At 40.0% G+C, this 7,122-nt stretch overlaps 1 protein-coding gene across 1 annotated transcript in view; it reads left to right on the top strand.

The window, feature by feature from the left end:
* LOC143287906 (Na(+)/citrate cotransporter-like) overlaps window positions 1-7,122 on the top strand; it is a 73,398-nt gene that overhangs the window by 17,440 nt on the left and 48,836 nt on the right. The window lies entirely within an intron of this gene.

Genomic DNA, 7,122 nt, shown 5'->3' with positions numbered 1-7,122 from the left:
CCCCTCTCTTTCTCTCCCTCTCTCTCTGTGTAGTATTAAGAATGCTGACCGGAAAAGCTCCCTTTCCTTGGATTACGGTGACGGGGACTGGAGAAAGTTTTGTTTTGACGCATTCGTTTTGCCATACATTTTTCGTTCGATTTTCTCTCTCTCTCTCTCTCTCTCTCTCTCTCTCTCTCTCTCTCTCTCTCTCTGTGTCTCTCTCTCTCTGTGGTATTAAGAATGATGACCGGAAAAGCTCCCTTTCCTTGGATTACGGTGACGGGGACTGGAGAAAGTTTTGTTTTGACGCATTCGTTTTGCCATACATTTTTAGTTCGTTCTCTCTTTGTGGAAATAAAAATCCTGACCGGAAGAACACCCCTTTCCTTGTGGCATTACGGTGAAGGGGACTGGAGGAGAAAGTTTTGTTTTGACGCATTCATTTTGCCATACATTTTTTTTTTCCTACGAATTAGAATTTTCTCTTCTTTTCTAATGTATGACCCAAGCATTCCATTGTCCTCTCTCTGTGTGTCCCTCCTCTTGCTTCGTGTCCCATCCGTCAGTGTCCGACACAGAATGGAGACAGCACCCCCAACCCCTCCACCCCCGCCCCCCCCCCCATCCACCAACCCATCTCCTCCCTCACCCCTCCACCCCCACATCCACCACTGAAAAAAAATAGAACTTGCCTCTGTATGTGTGTGTGTGTGTGTGTGTGTATGTCAGTGTGTGTGTGTGTGTGTGTGTGTGTGAGTGTGAGTGAGTGGTGTGTGTGTGTGTGTGTGTGTGTGTGTGTGTGTGTGTGTGTGTGTGTTGTGTATGTGTGTGTGTGTGTGTGTATGTCAGTGTGTGTGTGTGTGTGTGTGTGTGTGTGCGTGTGTGTGTTGTGTTGTGTTGTATATGTGTGTGTGAGTGTGTGTGTGTGTGTGTGTGTGTGTGAGTGTGAGTGTGTGTGTGTGTGTGTGTGTGTGTGTGTGTGTGTGTGTGTGTTGTGTTGTGTTGTATATGTGTGTGTGTCAGTGTGTGTGTGTGTGTGTGTGAGTGAGTGTGAGTGTGTGTGTGTGTGTGTGTGTGTGTGTGTGTGAGTGTGAGTGAGTGGTGTGTGTGTGTGTGTGTGTGTGTGTGTGTGTGTGTGTGTGTGTGTGTGTGTGTGTGTGTGTGTCTTTGACTGAGGCCACTGCTCTGTCTCAGCCGCCGACGTGTACGATCGTCAGTGAAGGGTGTGTGACGTGTTGTCTCAGGACTGTGGGGTATGGTATAGTATGTCAGTTTGAATACACGTCTTAGGTACCCCCCCCCACCTCTATCTCTCTCTCTCTCTCTCTCTCTCTCTCACTCTCTCTCTCTCTCTCTCTCCCTCTCTCCCCCTCTCTCTCTCCCCTCTCTCTCTTCCTCTCTCCCTATCTCTCTCTCTCCCCTCTTTCTCTCTCTCTCCCTCACTCCCCTCCTCTCTCTCTTTCCCTCTCCCCCTCTCTCTCCCTCTCTACCTCTATCACCTCTCTCTCTCTCTCTCCCTCCTTCTCCCCCTATCTCTCCCTCTCCCTCCTTCCCTCTCTCTCCTTCTCTCTCCTTCCCTCTCTCTCCCTCTCCCTCTCAGGCAAACCTGCAGGAGACAGTGACGAACAGACACACGTTGTTCTTTTGTGAGCAACCTTTTCATTTTTCCCCATTCTCCATGAGATAAGATAGGATAAGAATAACTTTATTATCTCCAGCTAGAGAAATTTGGTCAGGTGCATTATCACAACACAGACAAGTAAACAACATGGAGACCAGAACTGTAAAAAAACCCACAAAAAAACCAAAAACAAAACAGCAAAAAAACAGCTATTAGGAATATAACGAATAATGATAATAATAATAATAATAATAATGGTACTTATATAGCGCTGAATCTTGTGCATAGACAAATCAAAGCGCTTTCGCACCAGTCATTCACACGCATGCATAACTCTAAAACTGGAGAAACTGAAGACAAGGAAGAGGCAGGGGAGGGAGCCTATTTTGGGAAAGAGGTGAGTTTTAAGGCCAGACTTGAAAGAGCTGAGTGCGGAGACTTGACGAAGCGAAAGAGGAAGTTCATTCCAATTGCAAGGTCCAGAGACAGAGAAAGAACGGCGGCCAACAGTCGAGAGTTTGAATCTGGGTATGCGTAAGCAGAGTGGATCCGAAGCTGATCGTAGTGAGCGAGATGGAGTGTAGAGGTGAAGGCAGCCACAAAGATAGGAAGGGGCAGATTTGTGAATACATTTATAACATAGAATGCTGATCTTGTACTTTATTCTGTGTGAGAATGTAAAAATATCCCATACACAGTTACATACATTTATTCCACACATTGCAGGTAATATTTCAAATGTAAAAACAAAGAATTAATAAACATTGTTTTGAATATAATCATGAGCATAGCCTACTATACTGCACATTGATTATAGCAATAAGAATAATTTTCTTATCTCGTAAAAATAAATTGCATCACGGATGCGGCAAAACACAATTAACCAGATAATCAGCACACACACACACACACACACACACACACACACACACACACACACACACACACACACACACACACACACACACAGCGCGCGCGCGCGGGGGCGGGGGGGGGGGCTGATTACTTGATTAAACAGGAGTAATAAACATATGTTTTCAAATAAAAGCATTTCACATATTCGCTTTAAAAACATTGCAATTAATAATTGCTGGTCCGCTTCGTGCAAGTGAAGAATAATGAGGAGGAGGAGGAGCAGACAAAGAGGATATAGGTTGGAGGAAAGAAGTATCTCTCTCTCTCTCTCTCTCTCTCTCTCTCTCTCTCTCTCTCTCTCTCTCTCTCTCTCTCTCTCTCTCTCTGGTTACTCTACACAGACCCCTCGGATGTCCAGTGGGTGTCTCAATGACCCAACCTTTAGCTTCCGTCGTCAGAATTGTGGTATTCTTTGTCAACATTCACCTCTTCAGTATAAGTAAGAGCCTTCCACTTGCAATATTTTGATGATGGTAATTGGGGTGAAACGCTGTTAACGTCGCCTCTTTCGCCGTTCGTATGGAGAGAGTTAATGCATGAAGATATAATATACAACTATTTAAAAATCGATAGATAAGCAGCTAGATGAATACATAACGAAAAACTGAAGCATGATAGAAATAAACAAGAAATACAATAGCATGAAATGAATGGAAAGGAAAGGAGATAGAATTGCATACGATTTAATTAATGGGGGTGGGGGATATGAGAAAATAAAAAAAACTTGCCGTGAAATGTAACAACATGAAATCAAACAATACAAAAGAAAAAGAATATGAAAATAAAACAATAAAATTACATGAAACTATATACAGTCTGATAAGATGAAAGGAAATACATAAAATATCGATAATATAAAATGAAATTAAAAAAAAAAATTACAAACAAACAAGCTAAATAACGCAAACCAAAACAAACAAAATTAGATAGCGGGAAAGAAGAAGAACAGCAGCAACAACAACAACAACAACAAGAAGAAGAAGAAGGGAAAACAACAACAACTACTACTACTACTGCTACTACTACTACTACTACAAGAAGGAGAACAACAAAAACTACCACTACTACTACTACTACAAGAAGGAGAACAACAACAACAACAACTACTACTACTACTACAAGACGAAGAAGAAGAGGAAGAGAAAACAACAACTACTACTACTACAAGAAGAAGGAGAACAACAGCAACTACTACTACTACTACAAGACGAAGAAGAAGAAGAAAAACAACAACAACAACAACAACAACTACTACTACTACTACTACTACTACTACTACTACAAGACGAAGAAGAAGAGGAAGAGAAAACAACAACTACTACTACTACAAGACGAACAACAACAATAACTACTACTACTACAAGACGAACAACAACAATAACTACTACTACTACAAGACGAACAACAACAACTACTACTACTACTACAAGACGAAGAAGAAGAACAACAACAACTACTACTACTATTGCTACTACAAGATGAAGAAGAAGGGGAAAAAAGAACAACAACAACAACAACAACTACTACTACTACTACTACTACTACTACTGCAAGAAGAAGAAGAACAACAACAACAACTACAACTACTACTACAAGAAGGAGAACAACAACAACAACAACTACAACTACTACTACAAGAAGGAGAACAACAACAACAACAACAACTACTACTACTACTACTACAACAACAAGAAGAACGAGAAGAAGAAGAACTACAACAACAACAACAACAACAACAACTACTACTACTACTACAAGAAGGAGAACAAGAACAACAACAACAACAACAACAAAGATATGAAACTCCAAAACTAGGTTAAATCCAATAAAAGGGACGGCAGCGCGCCACCAGCGGCGAAAGAGATGAAGAGCGAAGTGGGCAGTAAGCCAGGAGGGGAGAGAAATCTTATCTCTTGGCACAGGGACCAACCCCGTTCACCACCTGCTGTTCGCCTCGGATGCCTTCGTCTTGAAGGGAGAAACAGAAAACGTTCACTTATACCGTTAAGGAGAGAAAGAAGGAGAGAAGAAAGGAAAGAAGGAAGGGAGGAAGGGAGGGAGGGGAGAAATAAAAGAAAGGAAAGAAGACAGACAGACAGAAAGATTTAAAAATTTAAAAAAAGAAGAAGAAGAAGAAGAGTAAGAACAACAGAAACTGACTCATCATCAAAACAAAAAGTAAAGAAAGGAAGAAAAGAAAGAAAAGGAGGGGGAAGAAAGAAAGAAAGAAAAGAAAAGAAAAAAGAAGAAAAGAAGAAAAGAAAGACAGAAAAGGAGGGGGAAGAAAGAAAGGAAGAAAAGAAACAAAGAAAGAACGAAGGAAAAGAAAAGAAAGCAAGAAAGAAAAGAAAAGAAAGAAAGAAGGAAAAGAAAGAAAGACATAAAAGAAAGAAAGAAGGAAAAGAAAGAAAGAAAGAAAAGAAAGAAAGAAAGAAAGACAGAAAAGGAGAGGGAAGAAAGAAAGAAAGAAAGAAAGAAAGAAAAGAAAGAAGGAAAGACAGAAAAGGAGAGGGAAGAAAGAAAGAAAGAAGGAAAAGAAAGAAAGACAGAAAAGGAGGGGGAAGAAAAGAAAGAAAGAAAGAAAGAAAGACAGAAAAGGAGGGGGAAGAAAAGAAAGAAAGAAAGAAAGAAAAGGAAGAAAGAAAAGAATAGAAAGAAGAAAAGAAAGAAGGAAAGACAGAAAAGGTGGGGGAAGAAAGAAAGAAAGAAAGAAAGAAGGAAAAGGAGGGGAAGAAAGAAAGAAAGAAAAGAAAGAAAGAGCGACAGACAGAAAAGGAGGGGAAAGAAAGAAAGAAAGAATGAAGGAAAAGAAAGAAAGAAAAGGAGTGCCGGAGAAGAAAGAAAGAAAGAAAGAAAAGAAAGAAAGAAGGAAAAGAAAGAAGGAAAGACAGAAAAGGAGGGGGAAGAAAGAAAGAAAGAAAGAAAAGAAAGAAAGAAGGAAAAGAAAGAAGGAAAGACAGAAAAGGAGGGGGAAGAAAGAAAGAAAGAAAAGAAAGAAAGAAGGAAAGAAAAGAAAGAAAGACAGAAAAGGAGAGGGAAGAAAGAAAGAAAGAAAAGAAAGAAAGAAGGAAAGACAGAAAAGGAGAGGGAAGAAAGAAAGAAAGAAAAGGAAGAAAGAAAGAAAGAAAAGAAAGAAAGAAGGAAAGACAGAAAAGGAGGGGGAAGAAAGAAAGAAAGAAAAGGAAGAAAGAAGGAAGGAAAGAAAAGAAAGAAAGACAGAAAAGGAGAGGGAAGAAAGAAAGAAAGAAAAGAAACAAAGAAAGAAAGACAGAAAAAGAGGGGGAAGAAAGAAAGAAAGAAAAGGAAGAAAGAAAGAAAAGGAAGAAAAAAAGAAAGAAAAGGAGGGCCGGGGAAGAAAGAAAGAAAGAAAGAAAGACAGAAAAGAAACAAAGAAAGAAAGAAAGAAAGAAAAGAAAGGAAAGCAAGAAAGAAAGAAAAGGAAGAAAGAAAGACAGACAGACAGAAAAGGAGGGGGGAAGAAAGAAAGAAAGAAATAAAAGAAAGGAAAGAGAGAAAAGAAAAAAAGAGAAAAGAAAAGAAAGAAGGAAAGAAAGAAAAGAAAGAAAGAACAAAAGAAAATGACTCATCATCAAAACAAAAAAGGAAAGAAGGAAAAAAAGAAAAAAAAAAGGAGGGGGGGAAGAAAGAAAAGAAAGAAAGAAAGAAAGAAAAGAAAGAAACAAACAAAGAAACAAAGAAACCACAACAATACTATTTTGTTCTGCTACGCATTCGTCGCATACCATTGTGGAGAGAAGGGCTGTTTGTTTGGTTCTTTGTTCGTCGTTGTTATTATTATTAAGGAGGAAGGTGGCAGAATGGTTAAGACGCTCAGCTGCCAATACAGAGAGTCCGTGAGGGTGTGGGTTCGAATCCCGCTCTCGCCCTTTCTCCTAAGTTTGACTGGAAAATCAAACTGAGCGTCTAGTCTTTCGGATGAGACGATAAACCGAGGTCCCGTGTGCAGCACGCACTTGGCGCACTGAAAAAGAACCCATGGCAACGAGAGTGTTGTCCTCTGGCGAAATTAGGTAAAATGAAATCCACTTTCATAGGTACACAAATATGTAAGCATGCACTCAAGGCCTGACTAAGCGCGTTGGGTTATGCTGCTGGTCAGGCATCTGCTCAACAGATGTGGTGTAGCGTGTATGGATTTGTCCGAACGCAGTGACGCCTCCTTGAGAAAGTGAAACTGAAACTGAAACTATTATTATTATTATTATTGTTGTTGTTACTACTACCTTTTTATATTGTATTTATTTATTTATTATTTGCTTATTTATGTACGCTTATCTATTATTTATTCATTTATTCACCTTTTTTTTTTCTTTTTTCTTTTTTCAAGGCCTGACTAAGCGCGTTGGGTTATTACGCTGCTGGTCAGGCATCTGCTTGGCAGATGTGGTGTAGCGTAGTATATGGATTTGTCCGAACGCAGTGACTGACGCCTCCTTGAGCTACTGAAACTGAAACTGAAACTCGTCGTTGTTGTTGTTGTTGTTGTTGTTGTTTTGTTTGTTATGGGGTTTGTTGTTTTTTTGTTGTGTGTGTGTGTGTGTGTGTGTGTGTGTGTGTGTGTGTGTGTGTGTGTTGAGAAGAGG

This window comes from Babylonia areolata, chromosome 12 (genome assembly GCF_041734735.1).
Source record: "Babylonia areolata isolate BAREFJ2019XMU chromosome 12, ASM4173473v1, whole genome shotgun sequence".
In the NCBI taxonomy this organism is placed as follows: Eukaryota; Metazoa; Mollusca; class Gastropoda; order Neogastropoda; family Buccinidae; genus Babylonia; species Babylonia areolata.
The sequence above is the reverse complement of the archived record's forward strand: the minus strand, read 5'-3'. Positions and strand labels throughout refer to the sequence as shown.